Source organism: Helianthus annuus, chromosome 14, assembly GCF_002127325.2.
Source record: "Helianthus annuus cultivar XRQ/B chromosome 14, HanXRQr2.0-SUNRISE, whole genome shotgun sequence".
Taxonomy (NCBI): Eukaryota; Viridiplantae; Streptophyta; class Magnoliopsida; order Asterales; family Asteraceae; genus Helianthus; species Helianthus annuus.
Window position 1 is genome coordinate 166,834,065 of NC_035446.2, and position 19,547 is coordinate 166,853,611.

Consider the following 19,547-nt stretch of genomic DNA (forward strand, 5'->3'; position numbering starts at 1 on the left):
AAAATCAAAAAAATTAAAAAATTAAAAAAGATCAAAAAATTCAAAAAAATTTAAAAAAATCTAAAAAAAATATAAAAATAATCAGAAAAAAATTTCACACCAACCAGGTATAACCCATTTAATTAAACCGATTGTGTTTGTATCAACTTGTTTAACCCGTGAATTAATCATGTCAACCTGCTAGCCCGTTTACGACCCGTTTATCATGGGGAAAAAGAAAAACTAAAATGTAAATGGATTGAGGAATGAGGAATGGGGATCTGCGATAACCTATCAAATTGAAAACAGTTACCATGCATACCTTCTAAATTCTAATAGATATAGTCATAAAAAAGATTATTAAAGATATCAGCACACAAGGAAATAGAAGTCAAAAGAATAATGTTTGAGTTCATATGTGACTTTCTCTCTCTGGTCTTTGGCGATTTTGGCGATTTCTAGGGTTTTTCCGTTCTCGTTCATTTCCCGCGCTTCTTCTTCGTTTTTCTTCCTACTGTTCCATTGATTTGCTTATGGATTTCAATCCTAAGCATGATCCGGTGCATGTTCCTCCAGATCCTCCTCCGGATCTAGGGCTTGGAAGCTTTCTGAATGTGACTGGTGGATCTGAATCCATTGGAGATAGTGATTTCTGGTTTGGAGGAGCTAAGGATCTTAAGCCTGCCAGTTTGGTGAAGATGAAAGGAGCTGCTATGGGTTCGAATGCTGGTTCTAAGGTTTTGGAGGTCCCAGTGGTTGCTGAATCAGGTATTATTCGATCGGTAGTTCTTGCAGAGTCTGATGTGGTTTGTCTGGGTAAGGTATTAGGAGATAATTGGAGGTCTAGGGTATTGAAGGAAAAAATTGTGTTTAGTAATTCAGATATGAGGGTTTCGTTTAGTGCTGATACTGATTTGGAAGGAATTATCCCTGGTTGCTCTGTTAATTTGCTTATTGAAGGGTTGGGTATGAGGAATTGTCCGGCTGAACTTTTCTCTGGTCAATATGGCACTGTTATGGAAGTTTTGGCTAATCTGGCCAAGCATAGGGGTAGTGAGGATGTAGGTATGGGTTGCAATGGGGGTAAGGATATGGTTATGAGGGAGATGAATGGTAGGTGTAAGTTTTCTCAGCTGAATCCAAATGTTAATGTGTTTGATGTTAATTCGTTTGGATCTGTTGATATGCTGGATAAGAGGAAGAAAAGGTCTATTAGAAATGAAGGGTTGCAGGTGAAGGCTAGCAAGGTAATGTGGGATAATAATTCTTATGTTAAAGTCCCTCAGGAGGGTAATATTGTTAGCAAGGATGAGGTTTTACCTGATGGAGCTTGTGCTATTGAAATGGTAGACAGGTTGACTAAAGTGGGAAATAAGGGGATGTTTAGGGAAAGAGTTGTCAGGGGTAGTAGAAGGGGAGGGTTTGATGATAATGCTAGGATGTTTAGTTTCTCTGTGGCTGCATTAAATTTCTCTTATAAACCAGGGTCTAAGAATGGTAAAATTGAAGGGATTGGTCCTGTTTTTAAGGATTCAATGGATAAAAGTAAAGAGGCTGTTGGGCAGGCTGCTAGTAAAATGGGACTGGAAAAGTTGGGAGGGAAGAAAAATGCTAAGAAAGTATCTATGAAGAAGCTTATTCAAGAAAAGTCTGATGAAATGAGCCCCTATAAAATTTCTAAAGATGATATGCCGTTCATAAATAGTTTGAAGCCTGTTATGAATTCATTTCTGAATTCTATCAAGTTGAAGAACAATGTGGTATTTACTGCCACTAGAAATGAGGTTAAGAATTCTGATAAAGGTAAAGTTAATGTGTCTTATGCAGATACGGTGGGAAAGCCTGAAACTGTGATGACTGAGAAGGTGGGTTTTTATCCTCCTAAAGTATTGGATAATGGGGAGTTAGTTGCTGTTATCAAGCCCGAGAAAATTGCAGAAGCCAAAAAAGTATACAGTTCTTATTTGTATGGATATTTTGTTGGTAAAGATCTCCCATTAGGCATGGTGAGGTACCATCTGTATAAAATGTGGAAGAAGTTTGGGATCCTGGATATTTCTGCAAATAACAATGGTATTTTTTTCTTCAAATTCAGGAATGAAGTGGGTATGTTCAATGCTATTGATAAAGGCCCTTGGTTGGTTAATGATATTCCTTTGTGTTTAAAAAAATGGGAAGCTGGCATTTGTATTGAAAAAACAGAGCCATCTTCTATTCCTATGTGGGTTACTATTCCGAATTTACCTTTGGAATTATGGAATTCTGAAAGCATCTGTAGCATGTTAAGTTGTATTGGAGAACCAATCCTGTTTGACAAGGTCACTTTGGAAAGGTGTAAAATGAAGGAAGGGCCTCCGGGTTTTGCTAGAGTTCTTGTAGAGATAAAAGCTGATACTATTTTGCCTGATTTTGTGAAAGCTTTTTATCCGGAAGAAGAAGGAAAGGCTGCTTTTATTAAAGAAATTAAGGTGGGTTATCAAGTGAAAATCAAGAAGTGTTCTGCTTGTAAAGTTTTTGGGCATGATTTTGAAAACTGCAGCAAAAGGGTTTTATCTGAAGATGAGTTTAGTGCTAAAGCTCAAAAACTTATTAATGACATCAAGAAGGTTGATAAGAAGGATGGGCCGGTTTCTGGAGTATCTGGGAATGAGTTTCAAACTGTTGGAAGAAATAATAAGGTTGTTAAAGGGGTGGACAGCAGGCAGGGAAATGTGATGGGAAGAGGTAACTTTGCTAAGAACTTTGGTGGTGGAAATAAAATGAATGTGGGTGGAGGTGCAGTTAAGGATAATAATAGGGGGGCGAGTACTTCTGGAACCAAAAATTCTAATGGAGAAATTATGGATCAGAGCCCCGCTGAGCAGAATAAAGCAGGAGTTGGTCTGAAGAAAGGGACTGGTAAAAGTATGGGAAAACAAGAGTATAGAATTAAGAAGCCTGTCACAGTAGGGATAAAGAAGGGTGTTTTTAGGGAAGTAGATGAAGTTAAGACTGGTAATAGGTTTGATGTCTTGGGTGATGAGAATATGGTTGAGATTAATAACAATGGTGTTGTTGAGTCTGTGGGAGATTTGAAGGATGTGAATTTAGGGGGGAACATAAAGAAGGAATGTGGAGAATCTGTAAATACAAAAGAAGGTATTAAGGAGAGTAGCGTGAAGAATGTAGGTAATGACTCTGTTATGAAAGAAAGTGTGATTAAATCAGTCATTGCTAGTGAAGTATTGAAAGAAAGTATACCACTTAATTTGGAGTCTGAGGTTAATGTAAAGACAGGGTATTTTAAAATGAATGAAGAACAATTTAATGAAGTTGCTCATTATATTCTAAATAAAACGTGTCCTGCTAATGCTACTATGAGAAATTGGAATATTGGACAAAAGAAACTTTTCTTTGAGCAGTGGGATAAACTCATGTTTCAAAAGCTAGTGGAAGCTGTTGATGTTGAATCTGAAGAGGATGAGATGGCTGTGTCTATGAAGAATGATGAAGAATTTTTGACTGATGGGAATACTCCTGTCTCGAGTATTTCCATTAATGGAAGGGTGTCTCAATGAAGGTTCATTCTATGGTTTGGAATGTGAGGGGTCTTGGGCTGGAAAATCATCAAGCTGAGGTTAGGAGGCTGATTAGAGATAATAAAATAAATTTTTGTGGGCTGGTTGAGACCAGAATTGCCTGTGAAAACATTGATAATGCTTATAATAAAATTAATAGAAGCTGGATGTGGTTTTCTAATGCTGATAGGTGTGGCAATTGGGTCAGAATATTGGTGGGTTGGGATCCGAGAGCTGTAAAGGTTAATATTATTGGGTATACAGAACAGGTCATCCATTGTGATGTCAATTCTTTGGAAGATGATGAAAGGTATATTTGTTCTTTTGTGTATGGATTCACTAAAATTCAGGGTAGAAGGTTGCTGTGGAAAGAATTGGTAAGGCTTAATGGGACCATTCAAGATTTGCCATGGGTTGTTTTAGGAGACTTTAATACTATTCTTCATCCTAACGAGAAAAGTGTTGAACTAAAAAGGGTTAATTATGGTATGGAGGATTTCAGTTGTTGTGTGAATGAGATTAATTTGTTTGATATTGCTATGTCAGGGCTGTTCTTTACTTGGAATCAGAAATTGGGTAAGTCTGATGGTATTCTTGAAAAATTGGACAGGGTTATGGGGAATCAGAATTTTGTTGATATGTATCCAGCAGCTTTTGCAAAGTTTCTTCCTTATTTTACCTCTGATCATTCACCTGCTTTGCTTATTATGGCTTCTAAAGGTAAATCTACTCCTAAGCCATTTAAATTTTGGAATTTTTTGGCAGCTAAGGAAGAGTTTTTGCCGATTGTTAAGGAGGGTTGGGATAAAAGAATTGAGGGGTGTAAAATGTTTAGGGTGGTGACTAAACTTAAGGGTCTTAAAAAGCCTTTAAGGAAATTAAAGTATGCTCAAGGGAATTTACATGACAAGGTTGAGAAACTGAGAGCTGAAGTTGAAAGAATTCAAAAAGCTGTTGAGGAAGATCCTTTTAATGAAGAGTTACGGAGTGAGGAAGGTGTGTATGTTAAGGAATATAAAATTGCTCTTGCTGATGAAGAATATATGTTAAAGCAAAAATCAAGAGTGCATTGGCTGAAAGTGGGTGACCAAAATACCAAATTTTTTCATAAATCGGTAAAGAACAGGGAGTGCAGAAATAGGGTCAATGTCATTAAAGATTTGGAGGGTACTGAACATTCTGGGGATAAGGTTGGGGATGCTTTAGTTAAGTATTTCAAGGGTATTATGGGGTTGAAATGTGGGGTGGAGGCTATTTCTGATCCGGACTCTTTATTTCTTATAAAGCTTAATAAACAAGAGGCTGAGCAGATGGTTGTGACTGTTAGTAGGGACGAAGTTAAAAAAGCTATGTTCCAAATTGCTGATGAAAAGGCTCCGGGGCCAGATGGGTACACTGCCAAGTTTTTTAAAGCAGCCTGGGGAATTATTGGGGAGGATATTGTTGATGCTGTTTTGGAATTTTTCATTAATGGGAAAATTCTAAAGGAGATTAATGCAACTATCATTTCAGTGGTTCCTAAGGTTAAAGTGCCAAATGTTGTCAACCAGTTTAGACCCATTGCGTGTTGCAATGTGATCTACAAATGTATTAGTAAGGTTCTGTGTAATAGGCTGAAAAATGTGTTGGGGAAGCTTGTGAGTACTAATCAGAGTGCTTTTGTTCCAGGAAGGTTGATCAGTGACAATATCTTGCTGTCACAAGAGTTAGTGAAGGGGTATGAATGGAAGCAGGGATGTCCTAGGGTTGCATTAAAAATTGATCTTCAGAAAGCCTATGATTCAGTTGATCATGGATTTCTTGAGGAATGCATGAAGCAGTTTGGGTTGCATGCTAAATTTGTGAAGTGGGTGATGGTATGTATGACTTCTGTACATTATTCGGTCGCCTATCAGGGGAATTTGTATGGATTTTTCAAAGGGGAAAGAGGGGTAAGGCAGGGAGATCCAATATCTCCTTATTTGTTCACTTTGGTGATGGAGGTGCTGAATCTAATGTTGATAAGAAGAATTAAAGAATTTAAGGAGTTCAAGTATCATTGGAAATGTGGGAAGTTAAAGCTGACCCATTTGTGTTTTGCAGATGACTTGTTCATATTCAGTGGAGCAGATGTACATTCTATTGAAGTTATTAAAGATGCACTGAATGAATTCAGTGCTGTGTCTGGGCTAGTGCCTAATATGAATAAAAGTGACATTATTTTTGGAAATGTTAATGAGATGGTGCAGAAACAGATCCAGGAGATTTTGCCTTTCAATGTGGGTAAATTTCCTATGAAATACCTTGGAATTCCACTTTCTTCGAAAATGCTGTATTTGAAGGATTGTAAGGTTCTTATTGATAAGGTTAAAGCTAGAATAACAGATTGGAAGGTGAAATTCTTATCATTTGCAGGCAGATTGCAATTAATTAAATCTGTGTTATCTTCAATTACAATTTATTGGGCTTCACTGTATATTTTGCCGGTTGCTATTAGTGAGGAAATTGAGAGATTGTTGAGTGGTTTCCTTTGGAGTCAAGGTAGAGGGAATAAGGGAATGGCCAGGATTTGCTGGGAGGAAGTATGTAAATCTAAATGCCAGGGTGGATTGAATATTTCATCCTTGAAAATTCAGAATATTGCTCTAATGTCAAAGCATATTTGGAATGTTCTCTCTGACAAAGATACTATGTGGATCAAATGGGTGAAAGAATATAAGCTTTGTGGAAAAAGTATTTGGGAAGTGAGTGAATCGAGATGTGACTCTTGGAGTTGGAAGCAGGTTTTACAGCATAGGAGTTTGTTTAGAGAAAAATTTTGTGCTATTATTGGTAATGGTGAAAAAGTTAGAGTTTGGCAAGATCTCTGGCATGAAAAGGGCATATTGGCTAATTTGATAAGCAGAAGGGATATCAAAGCTACTGGTTATGATGTTAATACTAAAGTGGCTGAGGTATATGATGGGGTTAGATGGAGGCTGCCTCAAGAATGGAACAGTAAATATGAGTGGCTGATGTGTTCAGGGATTCCTCAGTTTAATCTCATGAGGGATGATAAATTTATGTGGAAGATGAATGATGGTAGTATAGAAGAATTTTCTGTAAGAAGAGTGTATAAAAGTTTGTGCTTGGGGGGCCTAAAGAAGAGATGGAGTGATATTGTTTGGTTTAGTCAAAATATACCAAGGCATGCTTTTATAATTTGGTTGGCTTTTAAGTACAGATTATTAACGCAAGATAGATTGTTGAATTGGGGGTATGAGGGGGAACTGAAATGTGCCTTATGTAATAGATGTCCGGATAGTCATAATCATCTATTTTTTGAATGTGAAGTTGCTTTGGCTGTTTGGAAAAGGTGTAAAGTGTTCTCTAGGTTAGAAGGGGTTCCTAATGAAGGTGTAGCTGTAAGCCAACTTGAATATTCAAGGGCCATTGGATCCCTCATGTATGCCATGATTAGCACTAGACCGGATATAGCTTATGCTGTTGGAAAACTTAGTAGGTATACTAGCAATCCAGGTGCAAGTCATTGGCAAGCAATGAATCGCGTATTTAGGTACTTGAAAGGAACCATGAAATATGGTTTGACCTATACTGGATTTCCTTCGGTTTTAGAAGGTTATTCGGATGCAAGTTGGATTAACAACAAGGAAGATCATTCTTCCGCGAGTGGATGGACTTTTCTGCTTGGATGAGGTGCCATATCTTAGGCATCTAAGAAACAGACTTGCATTACTGATTCGACAATGGAGTCTGAGTTTGTAGCATTAGCGGCAGCTGGCAAAGAAGCTGAGTGGCTAAGAAACTTGATTTATGAGATTCCATTGTGGCCTAAACCTATATCACCAATATCTATTAGATGTGATAGTGCTGCTACCTTGGCTAAGGCCTATAGCCAAGTGTATAATGGGAAGTCTAGACACTTAGGTGTTAGACACAGCATGATTCGTGAGCTCATCACGCAAGGGGTGATATCAGTGGAATTTGTGAGAACTCAACAGAATTTAGCCGACCACTTAACCAAAGAGTTATGTAGAGATCTTGTGCACAAGGCGGCTGTAGGGATGGGATTAAAGTCCACCTGAGATTTCTCGTGTTAAGATACCCAATTCCCACCTAATATGACGTTAGGTGCTGAATTCAAAATGGAAAGCGTAACATCTAGAAATTGAAACACATTAGTAGCATCATCCCAAGGTATGTGTTCAGACCTGCACGTTAAAAGAGGTTGAAGGTTTTCTTCTTAATAGTTCTTTGAAAAATTGCATATGCAGGTGCAAGAATAAAGAGCTACCTATATGAGCATGAAGTTTAGCCGCTTCAAGAAGCTAAGACTTGGCTTTGATATGTTCATTGAAGGATGGGACACAGGCTAGTAAAAATAGTGTCAAGAAAGAACATTAGAGTATGTAAACGTGTGTGTATATTATCTTCATGTATTCACTGAATAGAAAGGGTTCAATCCTTAGCGACACCCCTATATTCAAATATTTGGAATGTGTAATATACTAATGTGAAATTCAATCGTCGCGATATTTCATTTATGCATAAGTTTGATTATTGTGAATTTGTTTAAGTTAATCAAGGATTACGCTAAAATGGGGGACGAATGTTAGATATTTTAGTATAATCGGGGGATTGACTTGGTGATCAAAGCGAATAATAATACACATCAAGCAAGTTAGGAGGTGCGGGAGCGCACGCTTGTTTGAGTTATTATAATTCGAAGTGTACGGGCGGAGCCCGTACTCTACGGGGGTTTCAAGGGGGCAACACCCCCTTGGCGGGAGTCCGGGGGCAGCGCCCCTGGGAGCAAGGTCCAAGGGGCGGCAGCCCCTGGCGGGGTCCAAGGGGCAAAGCCCCTGGCTGGTATTTTTTTGTTAGTATTACTCGGATTAGCCAAGTGTAATTGATATCTCAAAATTTTACCTTTTGTCCGTAGGTTATATATGTTATCTAAATTACGAATATCATCCATACAGTTTGCGGCCATTCCAGTAATAGTTGGGTAATAAAGGTTCTTGACTCTTGAAGAAAATATTAGGGATGAAATCCTGACATGAGATGTGATTTTGTATTTATTAATGTAGTTTAGAAATAGAAACAATATAACCTTTGTCAGTAAAAAAAATCTACCTTTACACATGTGCCTCATGTGATGGAATGATGGACGTCCGTTGAATATATAGTTATGTTAAATTCTAGATTGAATGTTAAATCGCGTACTATAATAAGGAAAAAGAAATATCAAAATCCTACTAGGACAATTAATATATATATATAGTATTTGATATGGTGCATAACAAAAGTTTTACAGGTTGTCGAAAATACTTATAGTGTTTGGTGTGGCGTGCGTAACAAAAGTTTCAGATGTGAAGAGGTGGTTGTCATCTTCTTTACTTAAGTTTTAAAGTCGCCGAAAATATTAACAGAGAGATGGTGTTAGACGCCACGTCAAGGGTAGTGTTCGTCTAAAAAAAGCGCAATACTGACACAAAATGGAGATGGCTAAAGGGGTGGTTGGAGATGCCGGCTAATACAATTTTAATAAATTCAAAATTAGCCGATTAATCAGTGTGTGACGATTCGAATTGCCTATTAAGATTGATGGACGGATATGACCAATGATCATCGATGTTTACATTGATGGCCGATTAGCATGCACATATATGTGTCAATTAAATCGCGACTAGACACCACCCATTGTGGGTGTCCCATTCTTAAGGTTCTTTACTTGACAAATATTCATTCAGTTATGGAAAAAAGGTGCGCACCATAAATCAATTTCAACTATTATGGCAAATTTGAGGGAATTTGTCTTTTCAATTTCCAATCGTTCACGTCGATTCGATCTCAATTATATATCCTCTAGCAATTATAAGACTAGTACACTAGTGGTTATATCTGGCATAGTTTAACTCGTGGCCAACTTTCAATCGCTAATTTTGTGGCTGGTGAATAAGTTACGAAATCCTCTAGAAGATATCCTAGTGGAAAGTGGTATACTCGAGGTTGTCAGTTCAAATCTTTTAGAGGGCAAATGTGGTTGTTCGTTAAAATCTAACTATTAATATTAAAAACAAGAAATCAGGTTCGAAAGTTAAAACCTAAGAAGTTAAAAAAAAAAAAAACTTTTTTATTTTACAATCCTTTGTAACTAAAACCAAGAAAATAATTTCTTAGTTGAGTTAAAAACTAAAAAATGTTATTTTCTATAACGGTCACTAACTAAAAATTAACAATATAATTAATTAATTAAATATAATACAATTAGAAACTTTTATGAAAAGTGTTTTCAGTTTTTTTTCTTTTTTTCTTTTTGTACTTTTTTTTTATTTTTATCCCTAAATTTTTTTTAGCATTAACATTTACAACTCCTTACCTTTCTAAAGATTTTGTGATCAAGTTTTACGTGTTTATATCGTGTTGGTGTAAATTCAAGTTGATTTACGTTTCGACGTAAATTTTCCCGAAAATAAGTTTGATCAAATATAATATGCTCTTATGCTTATTATTGTGTACGTTTTCAGTTGTTCTACGTTTTGACGTAAATTTTATATTTTTTTCATAGATGAGTCGGGTCAAATATAATATGTTTCCTTGCTTATTTTTATATACGTTTTCAATTGGTTTACGTTTTGACGTAAATTTTGTTCGAAAACGACTTGAGTCAAATATAATACGTTTTTAACTTCTCATTAGACGATATAAATTCGAGACACTTTACGTTCAACACCGCCGCAATGCGACATGCCATTCTTTAACTTAAAAGAACAATATTTTCTTACGTGCTTTTTTATACACGTGTCGGTATAAATTTAAGTTGGTTTACATTTTGACGTAAATTTTCAATAAAGTTATATTAAAGATAGCGTCTACTTTTCCATTTTCAATGAATATAAACAAGTGTAGATATTCTTTTAAGCATATTTCTTTCAACTGCTATATTGAACCAAAATAGAAATTGATCAAAACCCCGCAGTGTAGCGCGGGTAATCTTACTAGTTTAGTACAAAACTAAAAGTCCCTTCAAATATTAAACTTGAACAAAATTGTGAATATTTTTTTAGTTATTGATATTACGGTAGAAAACAATTGAAATGAATTAATGTTTTAAGCTGGATATATGACAACCAAAGTATGTTCAACATTTGTTATTTCTTTTCCATTTTAAATTCGATAAATATTATTCGGAAAACATATAATAAATTCACGAGCGTGGATGACATAACTTAAAATAAACTAAAATAAAAAAAACATATAAAATGGTATGTTTAATTTAAATCGTTAAAAAGTATAACATAATTTGTCAATTAATGTTTTCTTGATTTCTTCCGATTATAATTAAGAGATTTTTTATGTCAATAGTAGAAATTATGTCGTTTTTCATGTACAAAGTATAAAGTATGTTGGTTTTTTATGTGAAAAAAAAAGTTGAGGGATTTTTATGAAACAAAAAAGAAAGTATCTTGGTTTTTTAAGTGGAAGGACTTTTATGGGAAATAAAGTGTGTTGTTTTTTTATGATATTTGCTCTTAAGAAAAAGTCCATAATAATAATAAATAAATAGAATCAGATATAACGATCGTCAAGATAACCAAGGTGTTCTTATTTACAATTACAACTACTTGTCACTAAACATGACCCAATCAAATACTAAACATTTATATAATCAACCAACTACCAACATTCAATATGAAATTTAAGTAAAGTCTAAACAAAATTCCTTTTTTTACTTAAATTCGAGATTGAAAAAAGAGTGACGGGCAAGGGGCAGTAATAGGCGTGGATTTAAGATATGTGATACCAACTGGTTAAGGCTTAAATTCGCTAAATTATACCATGAAATCGGTTTACAAACAAAAAACAAATAACACAAAAATCACAAATTTGATATCTATATAGTCATATCAGTGATCAAATTTGATTCTTGTATAATTTTATTCACAGTTTACTTGTCTACTAGTACTTTTAACTTTTAAGGGAGTAAGAACTTCATATTTTGGTAAACCTAGTTCGACTTGATACTGTAAATATTTAGTATTCCATAATCTTCATTAACATGGAAAATGATATAGATACAAATTACATACAAAACAAATATGATAACTATATCTTCTAAACTAATGAATGATATACAAAATAACACAAGTAATATATGTCACCAATAACCCCTGTAGTCGAAGCAGTAGTCGACCGAATGCAAAGATTGGACTTGAACCGAGTTAAGAGTTGCTGGAATAATCCTTTTGTGAAAATATGATAACTATATCTTCTAAACTAATGAAGGATATACAGAATAACACAAGTAATATATGTCACCAATAGCCCCTATAGTCAAAGCAGTAGCCGACCGAATGCAAAGATTGGACTTGAACCGAGTAAAGAGTTGTTGGAATAATCCTTTTGTGAAAATACTAGCTAGAGCATATAATAGATGAATAGAACCAAGGCTTACGTTTTTCTTGGATGAAATGAATCTTTATTTCAAGTTTCAACGTGTTTCATACGCGCTGGTGCTGAAACGTGTTATGGTACATGGCCGAAATGTTGTCACTATAGATAATGGAAACTTGTTGAATATGCGCATGTAACTCAAGTAGAAGATACTAGACTTCGACCCTTGATGTAGAAATAGTATGCTAACATTTTTTATGACCAAGAGACCAAGTTGTCATTAATAAAGACACAATAACCTGATGTGGACAGTCTAGTGTTGGGCCATCTCCCAATCGGGCATCTGAATGTGGCATGGGTTTGACCGATTTGAAGGGAGATAAATGTAGGCCGTGATCTAAAGTTCCTTCGATGTACCTCAATTTCTGTTTATGATAATTAAAGAGAGGCTCACGAGGTGCATACATAAAACAAGCATGTTTGGTGGACTGCATAGGCAATTTTGGGCCGGATGAAGGTCAAATATTGAAAGGCCCCGACCAAGCTACGAGAAAGAGTGTTGTCCTTAAGTAAGTTACTTGTTGTGGCACTCAATTTTAAATTGTGTTTGTAGGTGTGATGTTGGGTTTATAGTGTTGCATGTTTTCACGGGTAAAGATGTTGATTGTTGAGAAAAAACACACATCGAGCATGTTTAATCTAAATGCCCAAAAAGTGGTGTAAACGGCTGGAATCAGTCATCGTGAATTCACAAGACATATAGGAGAAGTGTGGTCTCTGAGGCCATTAAAGATAATGTCACTAATGCACATATGTGTTTGGTTTTAAATATCAACAATCACGATCATTTGTTAATCATCCTGTCCATTCATTGCATCTCCATTCCTAGTCGTAAACAATAGTTCATTTTCGTGAATATGAAAACGGTGACTTTATGAATACAACTTAAAGGGGTACCTTTTAACGAAAAAAAAAAAAATTCCTAGTCGTAATAACCGATAAGCACGATGCCAACCCTAAGGGCATGTGTAGTCATAAAGCCCTCAAAGGGGCGTTATGCGACATGTGGCACGCCACGTCAGCGTGTGGGCGTTATGGGGCCTTATGCATTTAAGCCCGTAGTCATAACGCCCCTACCTCATCATTACCCAATTATTTAATAAACCCTTAAATTATACATATATATGTATGTATATATCTCTGTGAGAGTGGAGAGAACACAAACCAAATGCATGGCGCCGCGAAAATTATCGCGCCACCCCCAAAAATTCGATTGATGGCGCCCCTTGTGGCGGTGTGCCGGCGCTATACCGGCGCTATGAGGGCATACCGCCCAATTATGCCGCCCCACTACGTTCGGACTAAGCTGAACAACCTCCATCCCGTTTACACAGTCACCGACACTCAATAAAAAAGTACGTGTTCTACACAATACGTAGGTGTTTTTATTCATGTGTGTGGTTACAAGGCATGATGACACCAAAACTCCACCAAAAGATGATCCAAGTTATATGGTTCACTTAGTATATCTTATATACTTGTGTTTTATTTTTTTTTTCATTCTAATTTAGACAAAACTGGTATGTATATCTAAGTTTATCTCTCTAATTTTTTTAGTATATAGTTTTATTTTATATACACTTATATTTAATTATTTTGATGTCTTGTTTTCATATAACTAGTGGGAAACCCGCGCGTTGCAGCGGAGTCGATAATATGGGCCGAGAACATAACTTAAACCTAAAACATTAAAAAATCATATATACGTGTGTGTATAAATAATAGTTGGAATGCCCGCGCGTTGCGGCGAGTATCCCGACTAATATCACAAAAAATTATAGCGTCACTAAAACTCGCTTCTTGTGTTCGACATACGTTCCAACCACCTTAAGCCGTTTCAAGATCGAGCCAGCTTCTTAGGACAACTTTTCACATGCACTCACATCAGCTGCTTGCGACTCCAAAACATGTTTCTCGTATGAGATTGAATCAACAATCCTTTTAACACATGTAAATATCACTATTTTGGGTATGAATGAGTTCACTTTACAAATGTTTATAAGTAACTCTTTAATTGGGAGTACAATTACACTGCGGATGAAGACTTTGAGAATACAAATGTTTTTTATTGCATTGGTGATCCACCTGAGGAAAGGTTTAATTTATCTTCTTCAAAAGCAGCATGTCTAGCCAGCCAGCTACCTAGTACCTACAAGTTTGTAACAATTTTCATCTTGCTTTCATATTGTATATCTAAAAATATTGTAGAGGAATTCAATCAACAAATTGTCAAAACCGATGTACGGATTCGATTTATATAGTTATCATTTTATAATCCAAAATCGGGATTCAAGACGAACATTATGCTGGTTTTCAGCCATTCTTATACATCTGGTAGGTAAACAAACATATAGGCACAAGAAAGATACATATATTTAGGGGTGGCAAAATAGGTGGGTTGGGCATCTTTGGATAATGGGTTAGGATGGGTATGGGTTAGGATGGGTTTATTAAGAAATGGGTTAGAATGGGTTTAGATCAAGATGGGTTTTTGTCAAGATTGATTTGGCTAAAAATATAAATAAATAAATAAATAAATAAATAAAAATTAAAATTAAAATTAAAAATCAAAAAAATTAAAAAATTAAAAAAGATCAAAAAATTCAAAAAAATTTAAAAAAATCTAAAAAAAATATAAAAATAATCAGAAAAAAATTTCACACCAACCAGGTATAACCCATTTAATTAAACCGATTGTGTTTGTATCAACTTGTTTAACCCGTGAATTAATCATGTCAACCTGCTAGCCCGTTTACGACCCGTTTATCATGGGGAAAAAGAAAAACTAAAATGTAAATGGATTGAGGAATGAGGAATGGGGATCTGCGATAACCTATCAAATTGAAAACAGTTACCATGCATACCTTCTAAATTCTAATAGATATAGTCATAAAAAAGATTATTAAAGATATCAGCACACAAGGAAATAGAAGTCAAAAGAATAATGTTTGGTAAGCAATACAACAATACAGATAATGCAGATCAAACAACAATATGTAGGTGCCATTAAGATGAATATACCTCATCCCATTCAATACCATATGCCAAAGGATTCATTTTCATCCTTATGAAAAGGTACGTGTATCCGAGCCATGCACAAGCTTCTTTCACATTATGGGGTGTTACCTCAACATTTAGGTTATCTTTCAAGGAGCTAATGAACTGCCAACAAAACCAATATAAGTTATACGTCAAATTATTTTAATGCTCCAGTGTGAAATCTAATTGTAGAAAAACTTGAGCTTCCACATTCGATTTGAGATAAATTTCTGACTGAACAAGCAGTTACCTGACTTTCAATGGGAAGTTGACTTGTCAACAGTCGCAAATAGTAAGCTAACTTATCATGAGATGTAATTATAATGCCTTCGCCACTTTTATCAAACCGAGGTCTACCAGCACGTCCAAAAATCTATAGCACACAACATAATAGACAGGAGAAAACAACATTAGAACTCAAAAAACAGTAAAAGCTGATAACAGATCAGTGCGAACATTAACGGCACCTGCATGACATCCATCATGCCCAGATCTCGCCATCCACCAGCCTTTAGATCGTACAGCTGAGTCCCCTATACCAAAGTGTTTATTGTGATTAATAAACAAATAAAAGATATAAAGGGTTCATTAAACCGAATGAACTTGAATTCAAATTTGAATGTTTGTGATAAATAGTAGCCTTCTTAACAACCTTAATCATAATAGTGCGTGCAGGTAGATTGACTCCCCATGCCAAAGTTGTTGTACAAACTAAGACCTGAAAAAGAATGGTGGCACATTAGGAGGAATAGCAATAAAGATACAGAAGCAAGTCAAATAAAGATCTGTGTACCTTCAACAATCCATCAGAAAAAGGCGTTCAGTTAACCCTCTGTCAGCACGCAACATCCCTGCATGGTGAATGCCAACTCCTGATCCAAATAGCTGAACAAGTTGTTTGTCTCGGGACTTTGCAACCTCCATCTGAAAGTAAAAAAGTAACGGTGAGTCGGTGACATATCTTGTTTGATCATGATGGACTGTTAAAAGTTTTGACTATGACAATTTACCTTGACCAAATGAAACTGAGGATGTTCTTCATTCATAAAGAGGTCTAGTTCATTATACTTTCGGGCAAGTTCTATCTGTATAACATGTCAAACACAAAAACCATTTGTACAGATCTCAGATGAACCATATTGGTTCTTAAAATATGAAAGAAAAAGAAGCTTCTCCAAAACGGAGGGACGTTATGTGGAATTTGATTCTCTAATGACTGCCACAAAACTAAACGTGTAGATGGCAGTGACGACGCTACTCGAATGTCCGCTTTTAAAGTGGACGAAAGTTGCAAAAGTGGCCAAACCTCAAGGACAAAAATGGTGTTTTACTCTAATCTAAATGTTTTAAATGATTTAGGGGGTTGTACGAAAATATACTTTTGGCCACTTTCACAAAACAACACATGAAACATACCTTCATCAATTCCAAATCATTCCTTATCTGATCTAAGACATCCACCTTCATTCGGGCAAGAACACGTTCCACCAAGAAAATCTGGCAGTTGGCTATTATAAGAAGCAAAATGTAAGCGGCGTTTAGCGCACAAGGATTAATGTAAACTAAAGCAATATGGAAAACAGAATGCATACAAACAAATCCACGATCCTCGCGTCAATAGCTTCTAACAATGTATTCTGATATCTGTTTCCTAGAACCTGTAATTTTCTATGATTGAGAAACCCATTACATTTATAAGAAATGGAAAAGATTCAATTAATTGACTTTTTGAACCATTGTACATGATTTTTTGTACCAATATTATGTTTTTACAAAGGTTTAAAAGTCAATCAGTTAAAAAGATGGTCATAGTCATGGTCAACTATACATTTAACCTTTTTTTGTACCAGCATTGATGATGTACATCTGATGCAATGTCTGGTTAGAAACAAAAAATAACAAATCAGTAAAAATACACATGAATGTATAATAAAAATTTGACATTAGGGTTAGCACCTCAGGATAGTTATCACCGTCTATTTTCTACATACGCATGACCAAATCATGTGCAGCTTTTCCAAAACTCATCCAGTTCAACATAAACGACATTGTAAGAAACCTTCATATTAATATAATAAACATTATTTGGAAATGAGAAAAAAAAAGGACAAAAAAAGAGAGAAACAGGCTAACCATCCCCTGAACATCTTATATCGTAGTACATGAATCAATATGCCTTCTTGCTGAAACGGAACATGCTGGAAACTTCTCAACAAAAGGCTTCTTGAATCCTTGTACATGATACCTTAAAAACCTGTCGACCGTCGTGTCACTCATAAGTTTACTCGGTTCCACTTTCCCGAGTTTTTGCGGGTGTTGAAGTTTTTGTCTTTTAGCTTGTTCTTCGGTTTAGGCGGAGAGTGTCTTCGCCGCAGACATCCACCATGACTGGAACCATATGACACTGTCTTCATCACCATTAATCACAACCACCACCATCATTCTCTATGTCAAACAAAACCATCATCATCATCACCGTAGACATCACCACCACCCCGCTCTTCTTCTTCGCTGTTGCTACCAGAAACCCAAACCACCGCCGTCATCCATATCCCCAACAATCGACACTTCTTCCAACTCATCCTCATCTCCACAATAAATTCTAAACTCATCTTCATCATCTCCAAATTCCAACTGAACTACACCCTCCATTTGAGTTCAAACCCTGTAAAATCCACACATACCCATCAATTTCAAATCTAATTCTGATCAATCTCTTCAAATTAAACCAAATCCACATCACATAAGCTACAATATTCAAAACCCATATTGTAAACTACATAATTGATCAGTAAACTGAAAAGAGGATATGATCTTGAACCATACAAAATTGAATAAATAATCAAATCAATCAAAAGGTAGAGGAGATAGCGGTGAGATTAGTATCGTAGCTGTCATCGATGTCACCGTTGCCGGAGGGCCTTGGCCTGCTCCCCTCTCTCCGTATTCTCCAGTCTTCACTCTCTCTCCCTCTTTAACTAATACATCGAAGGAGTGGTACCATTAATCGCATATTCATGAATCGATAAATGCATGGCCTCAATGGAAATTCAATCGACATTCACAACTGATGGGAATTCAATGGACATTCAATTGGCCTTAAATTTGAGATTGAGTTGAAGAATCTGGTAAAGGTAGAAACAATTCAGGGAATTCAATTGCTGGTATGATGGTGGCTGTCGATTCAATGAAGAAACTGATGATGTTGGCTGTCGATTGTAAGGATAGGAGGATAAAATGGGAAGAAAAATGTAAAAATATAGGTTTTATAGGTGCTGTCTGTTTTTTTTTTCTTGAAAACCTCTTCTGCTGCAGGCCACATCTGCAGGCATCTGCAGGAGAAGAGGTGGACCAAATGTCTTCAGTCTGTAAGGAGAAGAGGGTTTGTTTTTTCTTTTATATAAAACCTCTTCTTCTTCTAGGTTTTAACACACACCACACAGACAATCTGCACCTCCACTCTCTCTCTACTCTCTCTCTACTCTCTCTCTACAATCTGCACCACCGCCATCATCACCACCGCCACCACTTCACCACCGCCATCATCACAACCACCGTCACCACCTCCACCGCCATCATCACAACCACCGAGCCTGCAACGAATCGAACAAAACGACCGTGATGTTGATGTGGGGGTTTTGTTTGTGATGTTGATGATGATGTCGGAGGTGGTGGCGGAGTGGAGGTGGAGCAGAGGTGATGGCGGAGTGGAGGCTGGAGCAGCGGAGGTGGTGATGATGATGATGATGGCGGAGCAGTGGTGGTGGTGGCGGAGCAGCGGAGGTGGTGGCGGAGTGGAGGTGGTGGTGGCGGAGCAGGGGTGGTGATGATGATGATGATGGTGGCGGAGCAGTGGTGGTGGTGGCGGAGCAGGGGCGGAGCATGGGTGGAGGTGGAGGTGGTGCCAAGAAGAGGTAAACCTCTTCTTGGAGAAGCTTTGGTTTTATCACTTCCTCATGAAGAGGCTGGGGAGAGACAGGAAGCACTTCTCAAAAAAAAAAAAACAAACACTCTTTTGAGGCTAAACATATTCCCGCGTCTGCACGGTGCAGACAGAAGAGGCAGGAAGCTCTTTTTGAAAAAAAACAAACACCACCTAAGTCTTTTAGTCTGCTATCTTAAAAATTAGGGGTTAAGTTACTTTTGTGTCCATTGGAAATGTATTATATAGTTATATAGATATAGATAATTTGTAAATTGTAATTAACTAGTAGATGCCCCGCCCGTGTTGCGGGGCGATGACAGAATAATTGTCAACCAATTAACAAAAGACTACTATAATTTTTCTAGGAAAAAAAAAAACAAAAACGATGATAAGATCGTAATTTTGGGCTCGAGGCAAAACTGTAATTTTTCAGGACTAATGAGCTAGTGTTAGGCAACTCCTTGAGACGAAAAAAAATTAAATCGAGTAAACCAATTAAAACAAAAAAACCTTTATAGTTTTGGTAAAAAAACTAAAACGATGGGAAAAACGTAATTTTTAACTGAGGGCTAAATCATAATTTTAATTCGGGGATAAATTGTAAACTAAAT

The 19,547-nt window shown here is 36.4% G+C and overlaps 1 long non-coding RNA gene across 5 annotated transcripts; it reads right to left on the reverse strand.

Annotated features, from left to right (window-relative positions):
- Positions 1-13,927: 13,927 nt before the first annotated feature.
- LOC110904881 lies at positions 13,928-18,255 on the reverse strand. Of its 5 annotated transcripts, XR_002572814.2 has the most exons (13): positions 17,838-18,254; positions 17,145-17,676; positions 16,968-17,070; positions 16,847-16,889; positions 16,604-16,669; positions 16,428-16,519; positions 16,022-16,096; positions 15,805-15,935; positions 15,664-15,729; positions 15,479-15,544; positions 15,262-15,384; positions 14,994-15,134; positions 13,928-14,121 (listed from the first exon to the last, which is right to left on the reverse strand). It is a non-coding gene; the product is annotated as an uncharacterized LOC110904881 (long non-coding RNA). The 5 variants fall into 5 exon arrangements; XR_002572816.2 differs by having other exon boundaries at positions 16,859-16,889; positions 16,968-17,676; positions 17,838-18,255; XR_002572813.2 differs by having other exon boundaries at positions 16,968-17,676; positions 17,838-18,255.
- Between the last annotated feature and the right edge of the window lie 1,292 nt (positions 18,256-19,547).